This window comes from Leucopleurus acutus (assembly GCF_964270905.1).
Source record: "Leucopleurus acutus genome assembly, chromosome: 15".
Classification (NCBI taxonomy): Eukaryota; Metazoa; Chordata; class Mammalia; order Artiodactyla; family Delphinidae; genus Leucopleurus; species Leucopleurus acutus.
In genome coordinates, this window is record NC_139157.1 from 82,742,194 (window position 1) to 82,762,575 (window position 20,382).

Genomic DNA, 20,382 nt, shown 5'->3' on the forward strand with positions numbered 1-20,382 from the left:
ATTTTTTAGTTTGAATAAAGCCCTTTCTAGAGTATTTCTCTCAGTTGGGGTATGTGATATGCTCTCTAAATTTTTGCATATATATAAGTATCTTTCTGGCTTGCTGGTGAATAATTTTTGGCTGGGTATAGGATTCTTGGATTGCAACACTTTTCTCCCATTAGTCTCCCATAGTTTATCTGGGAAAAATAAGTCTCAGTTTATCATTAGATTTTCATCAGCAACATTGGTGACAGGAAAGGTGTGGACTCTCAGAGTCTAGATTTATTCCGCTGCGTTCTTCTACTACCAGTGTTATATATATGAGAAATCCAATATTAACATGAGTCTTCTTTTATCTAAATAACTTGCTATTTTATTTAAAGGTTTGATTTTTTTCCCTTTGTCCTAAGAGCTTGAAGATTATACCAGAGAATGCCTAGACGTCTCTTTTCCCACTAATCCTGCCTGAACTCATGAAGTCATTTAAAGCTCCAGGTTCAAGATTTCTTCCCTTTAGGTAATTCTTTTCCTAGTACATGTTTAAGCAAATGTTTATGCACCATGTGTTGTTTTTTCTCTTACTGGAAATGACTGTGATTTTCATGTTACGTATCCTGGCTCTATCATCCAACTCTTATTTTTTCCTTCATGCTACTTGGGGTAATCTGGACAATGCCTCCCCTCAAAGATGTCCACCTCTTAATCCCTGGAACCTGTGGATATGTTACCTTGCAGATATAATGAAGGATCTCAACATCAGGAGATTGTCCTGCATGTTCCTGGTGGGCCAAGGTAACCACAAGGGTCCTTTTATAGGGCTTTTCCTTTTTACATGGAAGCAGGATGTCAGAGCGGAGAGAGGATGCTCGGCCACTGACTTTGAAGAGAGAGCAAGGGACCATAAGCCAAGGAGTGCACGTGACTCTAGAATCTGGAAAAGGAAGGAAACCCACCCCCCAGAGCCTCCTGAAGAAAAGCAGCGCCAAAGACCTAGTGTAGGCTTGTGATGTCTGGAACCGCAAGATAATCAATCTGTTGTTTTAAGCCACTGGGTAAGTGGTAATTTGTTAGAGCAGCAATAGGAAATCAATACACCATCTTCTTATATTTTAAACTGTGGCTTGAGATATTTCTTGCATTGATTGTCCATGCCTGTAATTCAAGTATCACAACTATTAGCCTCTCTTTCAGTTCTCCTACGAAAATATTTAGTTGAAAAACATGTGGTTTTTCGGTAACTCCAGAAACTATTCCTTGCACTCTCAAGTATCCTTACGTGTGCCTATTATTGTTTTATTCATTTTGTCATGTGCCTCCTTTGCTGTTGAGCATTCTGTCCTGACTGATATATTTCTCCTTCTAGTTGCTGGGCCCTGTGTGATGTTATTTTTCTTTGCCAGCTCTCTGGGAATTCCTCCGGTGGTGGGGCATACATCTGTCTCCACCTGGTCTAACTGTGCAGAAGCAGACAGGCTGCCAGTCTCTTAACCAAGACACCTGGAGGAAGCCTCCCTGCTTTCTGGTCTCTTTCTTCCCTCCCAGGCCAAGGAGCTCCCGACCATTATTCCAGCTTCTTCTTGGTATCCTCAGGGACAGGAAGTCTCCACAGGCCCACTCCTTTCCACCTGAGATTCCTAACAGCCTGGCTGTGATCCTCAGCCTGGGCTTCCCGGTGCTGGTCTCCCGGTGCTGACCCAGTCCCAGGGGGTTAACCTCACCTTATGTCTTTCACGGAGCCCACGGCTTTACTTGGATTTGGTTTCCTGTCAGCACCAATAGCGATTTGGCTCAAATGGGGCAGAATGATTGAAATTGATGCTGGAAAAGAAGGTCGTTATCTTCCTGGAATCCCAGGGTCCTGGATATTTTTTAATCCTTTGGAATATTCTTCATATGCCCCATTTTTTTTTCCATTAAATTTAACATATATCAGCACTAATTTTAAGTTTTTTAATGGTGTCATCTCTATTCAAAAATTTATCTTCGTATCTAGTGTTCTGGAGTATGTCTTCACCTGACTCCTCTAAAAAGGTTAATATATTTGCATATCTGGGAATGTCATTTTGGTGACTTTCCACACAAGCAACACCTTGATTCATTCTTTTTGACTCTTTATAAGCGAGATTTCTTCAGATGTAACTCTTTTGTCCTGGCCTGGGTTCATCCAGAGAGGAAAAATATTTCTCTGAATTTTTATTTTCTATCCCTTTAGTATAACACTTTTCAAACTGCATGTTTGCAGAATTACTATTATTTTTTTTTACAGTTTTTTTTCTTTTTCTTTTGGCTGCACTGTGTGGCATGTGGGATCTTAGTTCCCCAACCAGGGATCGAACCTGTGCCCCCTGCAGTGGAAACACGGATTCTTAACTGCTGGACTGCCAGAGAAGTCCCTGCAAAATTATTTTTACATGTAGCCAATTACTTTTTAAAACCTGAGGCATGGTGATGCCTATTTCTAAGCTTAATTACTATTTTACTTATGTTTGGAACTTCTTAATTTACATGTTTTAAATACCAATGTCCACATGCATTCATCCTGTGTTCTTCTTTGGAAAATGCTGTCATTTGTAGGTTAGATCTATTATCCCTGATTTTCATCTTTTTGCAGATGTTTTAATATTAACATTTATACCTTTGGTGACCAGGATATAGTTGTCACTTTCATTGGCTACCTTGCTGATTCAGCATTTTGTCACGAGGTCTGCTTTGCTATGATTTTAGGTAAAATTAACAAGTATGAACTACCTACCATGTGCTAGGAATAGATGCAGTGACATTATTTTATTGCAGACATTTAGCATGCTGTGATATGTAACTCCAGGGGCACCGTTACATTATATTCCCCAGGGTTGTAAATGGGATGTTTCTGACTAGCCTAGAATGTACCATTAACCTCATTTTACATACGAAGAAACTTGCTCAGAGAGGGTGAGTGATTTTCTCATGATCACATAGTGTGTAAATAACCAAAGCAGTTTAAATCCCAGATCCTCAGACTCCAAATCTCACACTCTCTCCACTCCATCACATAGCAGCTTCCCATAATAACAAGCTCTTGTCTGCTTCCAACAGTGATTTTATTTGGTCTATTGCAGATTTCATTTTGTTTTGTATTTTATTCTGGACTGTCCTTCTTTAATAGATGTCCTGTCCTTTTTTATCTCTTTGAGAATAGATTTTATCTCTTTTTTAAAATCTTCTTGCAGCAAATCTAATTTGGGGTTATGTTTATCTCGGAGCTCTCACAGTTTTGTTCCATTTTAGTGCTACAAAATTTTTCAGTGATCCCAGATTAGTTTTCTTCTGTTTACTCACCCTATCTTGAATTTAACCTGTGGGGCTTTGTGTTTCTGCTGAAAATGATCTATGTGTGAACTATTTCATCAACAAACAAACAGAAACCTCATGAAATAGAGTCTGGAGACCAGCAGGGGGCGCTCTCACACCCTGTGAAGATGGCAGAGCCCGAAAGGAAGGAGAAAGACTCCTCTTCTTTCCTGGCAAGGACTCAGCCAGTGAAAAGCCGTAGACTCTTTGTTTATTCCAGCCCTCCCACCTTCCTTTCCCTCTATAAAGGTCTTCTTTTTCCCTTGCCATGAGGGGACTTGCAAGTGGCTCACCATGGTTGCAGACCCTGAATTGCAATTCTTGCTGATTCCAAATAAACCCATCTTTGCTGGAGAAATATCTGTCAGTTTATTTGTTTTATATATATATACATATACATATGAATTGAGGTGTAGCTATCTATAGTTTTTGCTTGTTTGCTTGCTTATTTGCCTTTGAGAAATACACACCAGCATAACATGGCAAATCTGTGAGCTTATATTAACAGTCCAATGTGTTTGAAAGGGATATCTCCTCCTTGAAGAAACAATACTGTATTCTTTCTGTTGCCTATCCCTCAAATTGCCCAACTTCTCGTAAGGTACGGCCAGTTTCCCACAACACAATTAGCATCCTGTGATTTCCAACAAGTTCTTTCTATTTTTATTGTTATTACTTTAATTCTACATTCTAAAACTCCTCTTCAAAATACAGGGATTAACTTATTTTGGAAACCAGATTCTCTCAGTAGATGTTCTCAAGTTACCATGAATAGAAACTGCTCAGAACCTGCAAAATATCCACTTACCTGACATCTCTTCAAAGCAGATATGGGTTTATTTTATTAGATTTCCTGCTTGTCTGATAACACTTGAGGAATATTCCATTTTTTCATTAAAACTACGCTGTTTTGAAGTGTTTAGCTTGGAGCTAAAAAGAAACTAAATTAATCAGGGTTGCATGTTCCTGTCCAGTGACTTATGTGAAATGAGATTAATGACCTGGTCTTCGTTCTTGCTATGTAAATAAACTCCACATGTGAAAATTCACTTTGGCTGAATATATAAAGAAAAGAAAATATTTATCTACTGTTCCCAATCATGGTTGGTTTATAACGTAGCTTAAGCCCCAGTTTCTGCTGTCAAACCATTCTGATAAAAATAGTTCCGAATAGTTCAAAATGACATCTTGGCTGTTTGCATTTATAATCTCTTAGGTATACTTCAACGACGAATAAAGGGATCACACCTTCAGAGTGAGCAATTTTCGACAAGGTAATTCAAAGGTTATCAAGCCATCTTCAGTTATGCTTGTACTTACAAACAACATTCCAAAAATTCATTTCAATAAGTTTTTAACCAAGATCTAATTTTAGTGTTTAGATTCCTCTCTCCTTCCTTCCAGAAAGATTATATAAGCAGTGAAATACAGGTTCACCAAATCTACTAAGCTCCACTACCTGCTAAGAACAAAAAGCAGACCACCTAGTTGGGCAGGCATGACAGGCATGTGATGTGATGAAAAGCAAGGGAAAAATAGCGAGAAAGGTCTGAAGAGCTGAGTAATGAAAAGTGACAAACCTCTGAATGGGAAGGAAGTGATTGAGAGCCTATTCATTGATAACAATGTCTAGAGAGGCTCTCCTGCCTCAACCCCAGGGGAGTTTGCCTTGCGAGTCACTGCATTAGGCCCAAGCAAATGGCCCCATTGAAACTGATGTGCACAATATCACAGACATCAAGTGTCAACAAGTTATTAAGAAACCTCTGGCACTTAAGTACACTGAAGAGGGCAACTTAGATGGGACGGCAAGACTACACAAAACTGAGGAATCCTTAAACGCGGAAGAAGGTCTGTTAGAGGAAGTTTGACCGTATAATTTATAAGGAGCTAAAAATTACCTTCCTCACAGGAGTGGGTTTTCCTATACAAAATTCCAGTATGTGCATCTTCCTTAAATTATGCCCTTTCTTTAACAGTATTGGCTGTTGTTCATCACACTTTGGGGATGAATTGAAAAAGAGGAATGAAAATTTGTGAATAGGAAACGGAAGTGAAGCAAAGGGCAGAGAGGAAAAAAGATTTCTCGAAGAAAGTCTTGGCAAAAGAAAGGAAACTGGAGGTCCTATTAGGACCGAGTTGAGATTTAACAGCACTGGTAGGTCATCATACTGGAGACAGCTAAGATACATACCTATGTGGTTTGGAGAAGACCCTTGAGAAATAATTCTCAAAATATCCCAAACATCTAAAAAGTTACCCCAATCATCTGCGGCTTGTCCATTGCCCAGAGGTACCATACATGTGACCACTAGAACAAGCCCTCTCCACCCCCTAAAGATGTCAGTAAATGAATAAAAATCAGTGCCTGTAACAGAAATCTCACAGGCCCTTTTAGCCCTTGACCACTTGCTTTTGCTTTCAAATCACTGTTTCCAGTTTCTGAGCTCATTAAGATTTGGTCAACCATTTTCAGTTTTTGCAACATCTTTATTTCTCTTGACCAGAGTTATAGCCTGAAATCTCCCCTCTTCCTGGTCAGTTGGAAGTCACTGCATTTCCGCATCTCTGCATCTTGGATACTGAGTCTGGGGACAGGAGAAGTGAATTCACAGCTGAGACATCTAATCAGAAAGGCGTTGCAGATTTGGATATAGCACTAGACACAGAAAAAATCTCTCAGGATGCATCTTCTCTCAAATTTGGATTCCAACTTTTCTTAGATCCAAAATTCTTTTAAAAAGTTGAGAAACATATGAGTTGTAGGGTTTTCTCTGCCTCCCAAATGCCCAAAGCCCTATATTAAACTCTCAGGACCATAGAGTGATACTCTTGGGGGAAACCATTGCTCTTGTCCTCCAAATCTGCGTCATCAGTCTGGTCTATAAGAAGCTAGAAACAATATCTTTGCTGCCTTTGAGAAAAGCACTGATTCGTCCTGCCCTTGGATCACTCCTCTTAGCTGGGTTCTTCCGAGGGGGATTTCTTCCACTAACCTCCTGTGTAAAATTGATGGCAGGACTTCACTGGTGGCACAGCAGTTAAGAATCCACCTGCCAATGCAGGGGACATGGGCTCAATCCCTGGTCTGGGAAGATCTCACATGCCACAGAGCAACTAAGCCCGTGCACCACAACTACTGAGCCTGCGCTCTAGAGGCTGTGAGCGACAATTACTGAGCCCGCGTGCCACAACTACGGAGCCTGCGTGCCACAACTTCTGAGCCCACATGTCACAACTACTGAAGCCCGTGCGCCTAGACCCTGTGCTCTGCAACAAGAGAAGCCACCGCAATGAGAAGCCTGCGCACCACAACTAGAGAAAGCCTGCGCGCAGCAACAAAGACCCAACGCAGCCAGAAAGAAACAAAACAAAACAAAAACCTGGTGGCAGGAGAACCTCAGACTTTTCTTATAGACTCGATAGTTACTATAGAATTAGAAAACCCTGGGTGAGTTTTCTCTCCTCCACTTCTCCCACTTCATTCCTTACCATTGCTTTCTTTCCTTTCCTTGAAAGCGTCATTCCTCCCTGGTCTCTGTACTTGCAAACCCTTTTGCTTGAAATGCTCTCTCTCCAGTTCTTCTCACATCTAGGTCCCTCCCATCAGGTAGGATTCAAAGAGGCTTCTCTAACCAGCCTACTGAAAGTAGCATCCCTTCACCCAGCAGGTGTTCTCTCTACCACTATACTGATTTATTGTCTTCAGAGCAGTTATCACAGTTATTAGGTGGGCTTGATTATTTTTTGTTTCTTCCCGCTAAATTGTAAGCTTCATGAGAGTAGGGCCCCAGTCTATCCTGTTTACGGCTGCATCTCCAGCACCTGTCACAATGCCTAGCACATAGTAAGTGCTCAGTGAATATTTTTGAATGAATAAATGAATAAGTGAACAAATGGAAACGCCTTATACAGGGCAAGGCATTATGCCTCCTGGGACCCAAATGACTCTGACAGTCCAGCGACCCTTTGGTGAACACAAGTTTGAATCTTTGGTGCGATGCCTCCATATCATGCCCCATAAATGATAAGTAGAAAGGGAAATCAGCAGCTGGCATGCTGATTGAAAGGCACCTGTAACTGTCCAGGTTTCTGCAGGAACCTGATGAGAATGGTTTACTAAAGGGACTCTTTACAAAGTGGGGGCAGAAGAGAAGGGAAGAAACAAGGGGTGGAGGTTTATCAGGCTTGGGGACTGATAAACACGTGAAGCATTACCACACTTAGACATGAAGACACAGAGGAAGATGCAGCCAGTGGGCAGTGACCTGGCAAGGAGGTTGGCTGTGGGACGGTTCCTTACCTTCTTCTACTGCCCTTGGGTCACCTGCTGGTACCTCTCCTGGTGAACCCAGGCTGGACCAGGGCAGCAGGGGAGTCTGTGGAGGCGTAAAGCAAGGTGAGGTGGATCTGGAGGAAATAAGAAAGCTCTAGCACAGCACCACTTACTCAAATTACCAGTGAAAGCCAGGAAGTCTCAGATGACCGGTATCTGGCAAGAGCTAGAGAAGCGAAGTATCCTGATTAAAAGCCTGGGCACTGGAGCTGGACAACTGGGGCTGAATGCTGGTTCCTTCACATACTATTTGTGTAATTGGATGTAGCAATGGCCTTACAGGTAAAATGGGATCAGAGAGATTTGTCATGAGGATTAAATAACTTAAATAAGCTAATGTGTAAAATGCTCAGAAGAATGCCTGACATTCAGTAAGTGTTGGGTTTTATGATAAGCTTCCTCTTTATTTCAGTGTCCTGATATGATGTAGACTCTAAGCTCTCAGAACTAGCCTAAAATGATATAAAATATTGGTTGGCTGGGTCAGTGACTACAGTTATAGGACTTTAAGCTGAACATATCCTAAGTCTTTGATTCTGAGGTCCTGGTTTGAGGTTTCTTTTTTCTTATTAATGTCCTTGCTGGCTGCAAGACCACCTGTAATTATCATTAATGGATTGGGCTCCATTTTTCAGAATCGAAGCTCGTTTCTTGTCGTTAACTTTCTAACGCCCTGCAAATTTTGCTTGAGGCCCAACAGAATGGACATCTGCCATGGGACAAATCCAAGCAAGTCCAGTGTCTTGAGGAGAGAATTTTTTTTTTTTTTTTTTTTTTTTTTTGCGGTACGCGGGCCTCTCACTGCTGTGGCTTCTCCCGTTGCGGAGCACAGGCTCCGGGCGCGCAGGCTCAGCGGCCATGGCTCACGGGCCCAGCAGCTCCGTGGCATGTGGGATCTTCCCGGACCGGGGCACGAACCCACGTCCTTTGCATCTGCAGGCGGACTCCCAACCACTGCGCCACCAGGGAAGCCCTGTTTTGCCTTTTTAGTTGACATAAGTGTTTAGAGGGTTTTCCTGAATTCACTTCCAACATCAGTCTCCTGAACTCTAATGTCTTAAACTTCCCTATCCTCTAAGTTTGGGTTTTTCAGGAATCTATTGAGGGACTAGAGTATTGTACTTTCACTGGATAAACCCAAGAAACCACCCGGCATAAATTGATGGCAATAGGTAAAATGGTCAACAAGTACTATAACCATCAAGGCCAAGAAACATGTGTGTTCACCTGGGTGAGGAAAGAGGATTAAACAAGCCTTGAAGTCAGAGAATGAAAGGAAGAACCAAAATAAATTAATGACCTACAAATGGAATTAATTCTATCAATATTTAAAACACCTGAACTTCCAAACGAGGACCAAATGTTGATTTAGTCAAGGTATCAAATATAAAGTGGGTAAATTGAGAAATTTTAGGAAACCAAAAAATGTGAAATACAAATGAAACTTTGGTGTAAACATGCTCAGTATTTATTATATCTACAGAGCTGACAGTGTGCGTGGCACTTTTTTTTTTTTTTGACACACAAATACATTTCCTGCCCCCAATACAAAAGACCATAGCTCAATAAATACAAAAGTACCTGTTACTCCACTTGCAATTTGTGTATAATACATATTTTAAGATGTCAGCCTACAGTTTGACTCAATTTTTTTGGTAAAATTCACAATTACGCAAACAGTAAGTACTTTTAATTCTGTATAATTACAGTGAAAAAACTACTTCCAGAAAAATACAAAATTCATTTTTATTATATAGGACACATTTTTTTACTTTAGATTGAAAATGTAAGACCATGGTTCCTTAATAAAAATAACAGGTTCCAATTTGAAAAGTTATTCTGTTGTCTAGAGGTAAGAGTTTCCCATTTAATGAGCTGTGTGACAGTCAAGTTTTAATACTTTTCTGAAAGCTTCGAAAAGCTACTCTCCTATAATCTAAGACAAAGTCTTATTTTGATATATTCTGAACAAAAAAGAGGATAGAGATTAAAAGCTTAGTATCACATCGTTTTCTCTATACCCAAGTTTTACCATTTGCCGAGCAGCTGCTGTCTGATTTTGACAACAATTTAGAGAAAACTACATTTTTCCTTATGTCTCTTTTCATCATAAGGCTCTTATCTGCTTTTCTGAGTCATTAGCATTTTTCATTTTCCATTGGGGTTTTATTTTCTATTGTGTATTAGTACATGCACACACATCCACCCTTTCCTCTAGAATAGACTCATTTGCCGGCTGGTAGCTTCAGCTGGGCTTTAGAGTGGTGACTTAGGACAGAGTTTATTGTTATCTAATTACTCAGCTGCAGATGAAAGTGTAAATTTGGGTAGTCTTGCTTGGCCTTACTATACTTTGCCTATAAAGAAAGAATTCATTAATTTTCCTCTTTGAACACAGGGTCTGGTCATTTCCAGCAGGGGCAATTCTGTTTAATGTGTGTAGTTTGCTAAAAAAAATGCAAGTGTAGGCCAGTTTAATGTATCTTTTATTCTAATTGCTAAACATGGGTGCATCCAAAGTGGTGAGCCTCTATAAAATTAGTCAGAAAGAGTCTGAGCCTAGAGGTGTTACTAGAGAGCGGGAAAAGCAAGCTGACGTTTATATCACCTTTTGAGGGGTTAGGGGTTTAAGATTTGAGTTGGTCGTTAGTGCATGCCCGCATCATGCTGCCACCAAAACAAAGAAGCAAAAACAGAAGCACTGCCACCTATTTGGAGTTAGGAGTCAGCACAGAGAAAGAGAATTGAGTGGCTTTGGGCATAGAAAACCAATCTGTTCTGGGCAACATTTTCCAAAGTGTGCTTGCTTTTCAGTTAATTGGGGTTCAGAGGGAAAGATGATTTCACCTCAATATAATGACCTTGGGGCCTGGGCAACTTGCTTGACTTCTCTAAGCCTCAATTTCCTGATCTCTAACTGGAGGTAATCATCACCTGTGGCACTGGCTTGTTCTGAGAATCATGTAAGACCATTTAAGAGCTCAGCATGGGCCTCACACAGTGTTAGCTGGATCAATGGGAGGAATTTCAGGACCCTTTGTATTCCCATGTGTACTGTGATCTTTCAGTAGAGTGGTGTAAAATTTTCAACCTTTCTTGACTGCAGTTGACAACAGCTTCACTTATTTTTCTTTTTTTTAACTTTTTATTTTATACTGGAGTATAATTGATTAACAATGTTGTATTTGTTTCAGGTGAAGAGCAAAGTGATTCAGGTATACATATACATGTATCTATTCTTTTTCAAATTCTTTTCCCATTTAGGTTGTTACAGAATACTGGGCAGAGTTCCCTGTGCTCTACAGTAGATCCTTGTTGGTTATCCATTTTAAATACAGTAGTGGGTACATGTCAATCCCAAACTCCCAATCTATCCCTTCTCCCCACCCTTCCCCCCGGTAACCATAAGTTTGTTTTCTAAGTCTGTAGCACCACTTATTTTTCATTATGTAGCCATGGGATTATCATTTTGAGGAAACATCTTTAGAAGACATCTCAAGGGACAGTGTTTTATGTAATTTTGAGAGAGCAGCTAAGATGGCGGAGTAGAAAGACGCTGAGCTCACCTCCTCTCATGAACACACCAAAATCACAACTATTTGCAGAAAACCATCAATGAAAAAAACTGGAACCTACCAGAAAAGGTCTTCTACAACTAAAGACATAAAAAAAGGAGCCAAAATGAGACAGGTAGGAGGAGCAGACTCACAATATAATCAAATCCCAAATCCCCCAGTGGGCAACCCACTAACTGGAGAATAATTATATTGCAAATGTTCTCTGATAGGAGTGAGAATTCTGAGCCCCATATGAGGCTCCCCAGCCTGGGGGTCTGGCACTGGGAAGACAAGACCCCAGAACATCTGGCTTTGAAGGCCAGCAGAGCTTAATTGCAGGAGCCCTACAGGACTGGGGGAAATAGACTTCACTCTTAAAGGGCACATACAAAAATCTCATGCACACCAAGACCCAGGGCAAAAGCAGTAATTTGATAGGAGCCTGGACCAGACCTACTTGCTCGTCTTGGAGAGTCTCCTGGAGAAGTGGGGGCAGCTGTGGCTCACCCTTGGGACACAGACACTGGTGACAGCAAGATTTGGGAACATTCAAACACATGAACACTGCTGCTGGTGGCTGCCATCTTGGCTCATTAATGCCAAGACCTGGCCTCACCCAAAAGTCTGAAACTCCACGGCTGGGATGCCTCAGGCCAACAACTAACTGGATGGGACACATTTCAACCCATCAGCAGATAAGCTCCCTAAAGGCTTCATGAGTCCACAGCCAACTCTAGACACATCCCTACACATGGCCCTGCCCCCAGAGGGACAAGACCCAGCTTCATCCACCAGGGGCAGAAACCAAAAGCCAGAAAACTATGATCCCACATCCTGTGGACAGAGTCCACCAACAGCCAACCAGACCTTACCCTGGGACTAGCTAGGTCCAGGCCCTAGCACTAGCAGGCAAATGTAAGGTTTGGGACACTGCAGACCTCATACCTAATTGTGTCAGGAATCGACTCCTCCCACCAATGATCTGAAATGAGCTCTGGGATCCCTGGTCCCTGAAGCTAGACTCCAGGAATGAGCTCTTCCTGCGAGGATCTGGCTTCGCCTGCCAGTGGGCAGGCAAGAACTCTGGAGTCTTTGGGACCCTGACTCCACCCACTAGTGAGCCAGCACTAGACCCAGGACCTCATAGGATTCTGCAACCAGCTGCCTTGTGATCAGGCCCCATTAAAAAGCAGCCAGCAGCATCTGCACAAGTTAGGGCCTGGCAACCAACCAGATTAGGGGCCAACCAAGCCTACCAAACCCTCTACGTAGTCATCCCACCAAAACAGAAGGACCCACACAGCCCTCTTAGGGGGAACCCCTAGAGCATATAGCTTGGGTGACGATGGGGTGGGGGGGTACACTGCTGGGATGCACAGGATGCCTCCTACAGAGAGCCACTTCTCCAAGCTTGAGAAATGTAACTAACCTACCACATATATAAAAATACAGGTCTTCCCCAGTGGCACAGTGGTTAAGAATCCACCTGTCAATGCAGGGGACACAAGTTCGAGACCTGGTCCAGGAAGATCCCACATGTCATGGAGCAACTAAGTCTGTGCACCACAACTACTGAGCCTGCTCTCTAGAGCCCATGAGCCACATCTACTGAGGCTGCACACCACAGCTACTGAAGCCCACATGCCTAGAGCCCACGCTCCGCAACAAGAGAAACCACTGCAGTGAGAAGCCCATGCACAGCAACGAAGAGGAGCCCCCAGTCGCCACAACTAGGGAAAGCCCACATGCAACAATGAAGACCCAATGCAGCCAAAATAAACAAATAAAAATAAATTGAAAAAAAATACAAATAGCAACTTAGACAAAATGAGGCAACAGAGCAATATATTTCCACAAAGGAACAAGATAAAACCCCAGAAGAAGAACTAAGTGATGTGGAGAGAGGCAATCTACCCAAGAAAGACTTCAGAGTAATGTTTGTAAAGATGATAAAAGAACTTGGGAGGAGAATGGATGCACAGAGTGAGAAGTTAGAAGTTTTTAGCAAAGAGTTAGAAAACATAAAGAACAAACAAACAGAAATGAAGAATATAATAGCTGAAACAAAAAATACACTATAAGGAATCAAAGTAGTCTAAACAATACAGAAAAAAGGATCAGTGAGCTGGAAGACAGAGTAGTTCATACTGCCACTTAACACAAAAAAAGTAAAAGAGTAAAAAGAAATGAAGACAATTTAAGAAACCTCTGGGACAACATCAAACACATGGATAATTGCATTATAAGGGTCCCAGAAGGAGAAGAGAGAGAGAAAAGGCCTGAGAAAATACTTAAACAGATAATAGCTGAAAATTTCTCAAATCTGGGAAAGGAAACAGTCACCCAAGTTCAAGAAGCACAGGGTCCCAAACAGGATTAACCTAAAGAGGAACACAACAAGACACATTATAATCAAAATGACAAATTAAAGATAAAGAGAGAACACTAGAAGCAGCAGGGAAAAGCAACAAATAACATACAAGGGAATCCCATAAGGCTATCAGCTTGTTTTTCAGCAGAAACTCTGTAGGCCAGAAGGGAGTGGCATGATATACTTAAAGTGAAGCAAAGGGAAAACCTGCAAACAAGAATACTCTACCCAGCAAGGCTTTCTTTCAGATTTGATAGAGAAATCAAAAGCTTTACAGACAAGCAAAAGCTTAAAGAATTGAGCACCACCAAACCAGATTTACAACACAGGATAAAGGAACTGTTCTAGGCAAAAAAGAAAAGGCCACATTTAGGTGAAATAGAGAAGACCACAACTAGAAAGAAGAAAATTATGAAATGAAAAATCACCAGCAAAGGCAAACATACAGAAAGGTAGGAAATCATCCACACACAAAGATAAGAGGGAGGCTAAAATACAAAAGTAGTAAAATCATCTGTATCCACAATAAGCAGTTAAGGGATATATAAAATAATTAGATGCAAAATATGATATCATAAACAGTAATCATGAGGGGAGAAGGGTACAGATGCAGGGTATTTAAAATGCACATGAAATTAAGAGATCAGCAACTTAAAGCAGACATGTGTATATATAAAATGTTATACAAAAACCTCATGATAACCACAAATGAAAAAATCTAAAAGAGATAAACACACAAAAAAGAAAAAGAATCCAAACATAACACTACAGATATTCATCAAATCACAGAGACGAGAACAAAAGAATAAGGGGCGAAAAGGACAAAAAACAAATAACAAAATGGCAATAAGAGCACACACCTATAATTACCTTAAATGTAAATGGATTAAATGTACCAGCCAAAAGACACAGAGTGACTGAATGGATAAAAAAACAAGACCTGTATACACGTTGCCTACAAGAAACTCACTTCAGATCTAGAGACACATACAGACTGAAAGTGAGGGGATGGAAAAATATATTCCATGCAAATGGAAACCAAAAGAAGCTGGAGTAACAATACGTATATCAGATGAAATAGACTTTAAAATAAAGACTGTTACAAGGGACAAAGAAGGACAGTACATAATGATCAAGGGATCAATCCAAGAAGAAGATATAAAAATTGTAAATATATATGCACCTAGCATAAAAGTGTCTCGATATATAAGGCAAATATTAACCTATATAAAAGGAGAAATCAACAGTAACATAGTAATAGTGGGGGACTTTAACACCACGCTTACATCAAAGGACAGACAATCCAGACAGAAAATCAATAAGAAAACACAGGTCTTAAGTGACACATTAGACCAAGTGGACTTAACTGATATTTATAGAGCATTCCATCCAAAAGCAGCAGAATACACATTATTTTAAAGTGCACATGGAACATTCTCCAGGACTGATCACATGCTGGGCCACAAAGCAAGCCTTAGAAAATTTAAGAAAACTGAAATCATACTAAGAATCTTTAATGAAAATTATGCCATGAGAGTAGAAATTAACTACAAGAAATTAACTGTGAAAAACACAAATATGGGAGGAGCTTCAAGATGACAGAAGAGTAAGAAGTGGAGATCACCTTCCTCCCCACAAATACATCAGAAATACATCTACATGTGGAATAACTCCTACAGAACAGTGACTGAACGCTGGAAGAAGACCTCAGACCTCCCAAAAGGCAAGAAACTCCCCACGTACCTGGGTAGGGCAAAAGAAAAAAGAATAAACAGAGACAAAAGAATAGGGACGGGACCTGCACCAGTGGGAGGGAGCCGTGAAGGAGGAAAGGTTTCTACACACTAGGAGCCCCTTCATGGGCAGAGGCTGCGGGTGGCGGAGGCGGAAGCTTCGGAGCCACGGAGGAGAGCACAGCCACAGGGGTGCGGAGGGCAAAGTGGAGAGATTCCCACACAGAGGACCGGTGCTGACCGGCACTCACCAGCCCGAGAGGCTTGTCTGCTCACCCACCGGGGTGGGGGTGGGCTGGGAGCTGAGGCTTGGGCTTCGTTCAGAGCGCAGGGAGAGGACTGGGGTTGGTGGCGTGAACACAGCCTGCAGGGAGTTAGTGCACCACGGCCAGCTGGGAGAGAGTCCAGGGAAAAGTCTGGACCTGCCAAAGAGGCAAGAGACTTTTTCTTGCCTCTTTGTTTCCTGCTGCGCGAGGAGTGGGGATTAAGAGCGCCACTTAAAGGAGCTCCAGAGATGGGCATGAGCCGCGGCTAAAAGCGTGGACCCCAGAGACGGGCATGAGACGCTAAGGCTGCTGCTGCTGCCACCAAGAAGCCTGTGTGTGAGCACAGGTCACTATCCACACCTCCCCTCCCGGGGGCCTGTGCAGCCTGCCACTGCCAGGGTCCTGTGATCCAGGGACAACCTCCCCGAGAGGACGCACAGCGCGTCTCAGGCTGTTGCATTGTCACACCGGCCTCTGCCACCGCAGGCTCACCCTGCACTCCATACCCTTCCCTCAACCAGCCTGAGTGAGCCAGAGCCCCCGAATCAGCTGCTCCTTTAACCCCGTCCTGTCTGGGTGAAGAACAGATGCCCTAAGGCGACCTACATGCAGAAGTGGGGCCAAATCCAAAGCTGAAACCCAGGAGCTGTGCGAACAAAGAAGAGAAAGGGAAATCTCTCCCAGCAGCCTCAGGAGCAGAGGATTAAATCTCCACAATCAACTTGATGTACCTGCATCTGTGGAATACCTGAATAGACAACAAATCATCCCAAATTGAGGAGGTGGACTTTGGGAGCAATGGTATATATATATTTCTCCCTTTTTCTCTTTTTGTGAGTGTGTATGTGTGTGCTTCTGTGTGTGATTTTTGTCTGTATAGCTTTGCTTTTACAATTTGTCCTAGAGTTAGGTCTGCCCATCTTTTTTTTTTTTAAAGTATAGTTTTTAGTGCTTGTTATCATTGGTGGATTTGTTTTTTGCTTTGGTTGCCTCTCTTCTTTCTTTCTATCTTTTTATTACTTAAAATTTTTTTTAATAATAATTTTTAATTTTAATACCTTTATTTTATTTTCTTTCTTTCTTTCTTTCTTTCTTTCTTTTCTTTCTTTCTTTCTTTCTTTCTTTCTTTCTTTCTTTCTTTCTTTCTTTCTTTCTTTCTGTCTTTCTGTCTTTCTGTCTTTCTGTCTTTCTTTCTTTCTCCCTTATATTCTGAGCTATGTGGATGACAGGCTCTTGGTGCCTGAGCCAGGCATCAGGGATGTTCTTCTGAGGTGGGAGAGACAAGTTTAGGACACTCATCCACAAGAGACCTCCCAGCTCCACGTAATATCAAATGGTAAAAATCTCCCAGAGATCTCCATCTCAATGCCAAGACCCAGCTCCACTCAATGACCAGCAAGCTACAGTGCTGGACACCCTAAGCCAGACAACTAGCAAAACAGGAACACACCCCACCCATTAGCAGAGAGGCTGCCTAAAATCATAATAAGGCCACAGACACTCCAAAACACACGACCAGATGTGGACCTACCCACCAGAAAGACAAGATCCAACCTCATCCACCAGAACACAGACACAAGTCCCCTCCACCAGGAAGCCTACACAACCCACTGAAACAACCTTAGTCACTGGGGACAGACACCAACAACAACAGGAACTACAACATGCAGCCTGTGAAAAGGAGAATCCAAACACAGTAAGTTAAGCAAAATGAGAAGCCAGAGAAACAGACAGCAGATGAAGGAGCAAGGTAAAAACCCACCAGACCTAACAAATGAAAAGGAAATAGGCAGTCTACCTGAAAAAGAATTCAGAATAATGACAGTAAAGAGGATCTATAATCTTGGAAATAGAATAGAGAAAGTGCAAGAAACATTTAACAAGGACCTAGAAGAGCTAAAGAGCAAACAAACAGTGATGAACAACACAATAAATGAAATTAAAAATTCTCTAGAAGGGATCAATAGCAGAATAACTGAGGCAGAAGAATGGATAAGTGACCTGGAAGATAAAATAGTAGAAATAACTACTGCAGAGAAGAATAAAGAAAAAAGAATGAAAAGAATTGAGGACAGTCTCAGAGACCTCTGGGAAAACATTAAATGCACAACATTCAAATGATAGAGGTCTCAGAAGAATAAGAGAAAAAGAAAGGGACTGAGAAAATATTTGAAGACATTATAGTTGAAAACTTCCCTAATATGGGAAAGGAAATAGTTAATCAAGTCCAGGAAGCACAGAGAGTCCCATACAGGATAAATCCAAGGAGAAACACGACAAGACACATATTAATCAAACTATCAAAAATTAAATACAAAGAAAAAATATTAAAAGCAGCAAGGGAAAAACAAGAAATAACATACAAGGGAATCCCCATAAGGTTAACAGCTGATCTTTCAGCAGAAACTCTGCAAGCCAGAAGGGAGTGACTGGACATACTTAAAGGGATGAAGGGGAAAAACCTATAACCAAGATTACTCTACCCAGCAAGGCCCTCATTCAGATTTGATGGAGAAATTAAAAATTTACAGAGAAGCAAAAGCTAAGAGAATTTAGCACCACCAAACCAGCTTTAAAAGAAAGCTAAAGGAACTTCTCTAGGCAGGAAACACAAGAGAAGGAAAAGACCTACAATAACGAACCCAAAACAATTAAGAAAATGGTAATAGGAACATATATATTGATAATTACCTTAAATGTAAACAGATTAAATGCTCCAACCAAAAGACATAGACTGGCTGAAGGGATACAAAAACAAGACCTGGGTATATGCTATCTACAACAGACCCACTTCAGACCTAGACACACATACAGAGTGAAAGTGAGGGGATGGAAAAAGATATTCCATGAAAATGGGAATCAAAATAAAACTGGAGTAGCAATACTCATATGAGATAAATTAGACTTTTAAATAAAGAATGTTAGAAGAGTCAAGGAAGGACTCTACATAATGATCAAGGGATCAATCCAAGAAGAATATATAACAATTATAAATATATATGCACCCAACATTGGAGCACCACAATACATAAAACAAATGCTAATAGCTATAAAAGAGGAAATCGACAGTAACACAAAAATAGTGGGGGACTTTAACACCACACTTACACCAATGGACAGATATCCAGAGAGAAAATTAATAAAGAAACATAAGCTTTAAATGACACAATAGACCAGATAGATTTAATTGATATTTATAGGACATTCCATCCAGAAAAAGCAGATTACACTTTCTTCTCACATGCACATGGAACATTCTCCAGGATAGATCACATCTTGTGTCACAAATCAAGCGTTGGTAAATTTAAGGAAATTGAAATCATATCAAGCATCTTTTCCAAACACAATGCTGAGATTAGAAATCAATTACAGGGAAAGAAATGTAAAAATCACAAACACATGGAGACTAAACAATACGGTCCTAAGTAATCAAGATATCACTGAGGAAATCACGGAGGAAATCAAAAATTACCTAGAGACAAATGATAATGAAAACATGATGACCCAAAACCTATGGGATGCAGCAAAATCAGTTCTAAGAGGGAAGTTTATAGCAATACAATCCTACCTTAAGAAATAAGAAACATCTCAAATAAACAACCTAAACTTACACCTAAAGCAATTAGAGAAAGAAGAACAAAAAACCCCCAAATTTAGCAGAAGGAAAGAAATCATAAAGATCAGATCAGAAGCAGCTCATGCAGCTCAATATCAAAACAACAAACAACCCCATACAAAAAATGGGCAGGAGACCTAAAAAGAAATTTCTCCAAAGAAGATATACAGATTGCCAACAAACACATGAAAGAATGCTCAACATCATTAATCATTAGAGAAATGCAAATCAAAACTACAATGAGGGCTTCCCTGGTGGCGCAGTGATTGAGAGTCTGCCTCCCAATGCAGGGGACAAGGATTCGTGCCCAGTCTGGGAAGATACCACATGCCACGGAGCAGCTAGGCCCGTGAGCCATGGCCGCTGAGCCTGCGCGTCTGGAGTCTGTGCTCCACAATGGGAGAGGCCACAACAGTGAGAGGCCCGCATACCGCCAAAAAAAAAAAAAAATCTACAATGAGATATCATCTAACACTGGTTAGAATGGCCATCATCAAAAAAATCTATAAACAATAAATGCTGGAGAGGGTGTGGAGAAAAGGGAACCTTCCTGCACTCTTGGTGGGAATGTAAATTGATACAGGCACTATGGAGAACACTATGGAGGTTCCTTAAAAAAACAAAAATAGAACTACCATATGACCCAGCAATCCCACTACTGAGCATATACCCTGAGAAAACCATATCAAAAAGAGTCATGTACCGCAATGTTCACTGCAGCACTATTTACAATAGCCAGGACATGGAAGCAACCTAAATGTCCATCGACAGAAGAATGGATAAAGAAGATGTGGCACATATATACAATGGAATATTACTCAGCTATAAAAAAAAACAAAATTGAGTTATTTGTAGTGATGTGGTTGGACCTAGTCTGTCATACAGAGTGAAGTAAGTGTGAAAGAGAAAAACAAATACTGTATGCTAACACATATATATGGAATCTAAAAAAAAAATTGGTCAGGAAAAACCTAAGGGCAAGATGGGAATAAAGATGCAGATCTACTAGAAAATGGATTTGAGGATACGGGGAGGGGGAAGGGCAAGCTGGGACAAAGTGAGAGACTGGCATGGACATATACACTACCAAATGTAAAATAGATAGCTAGTGGAAAGCAGCCACATAGCACAGGGAGATCAGCTCAGTGCTTTGTGACCACCTAGAGGGGTGGGATAGGGAGGGTTGGAGGG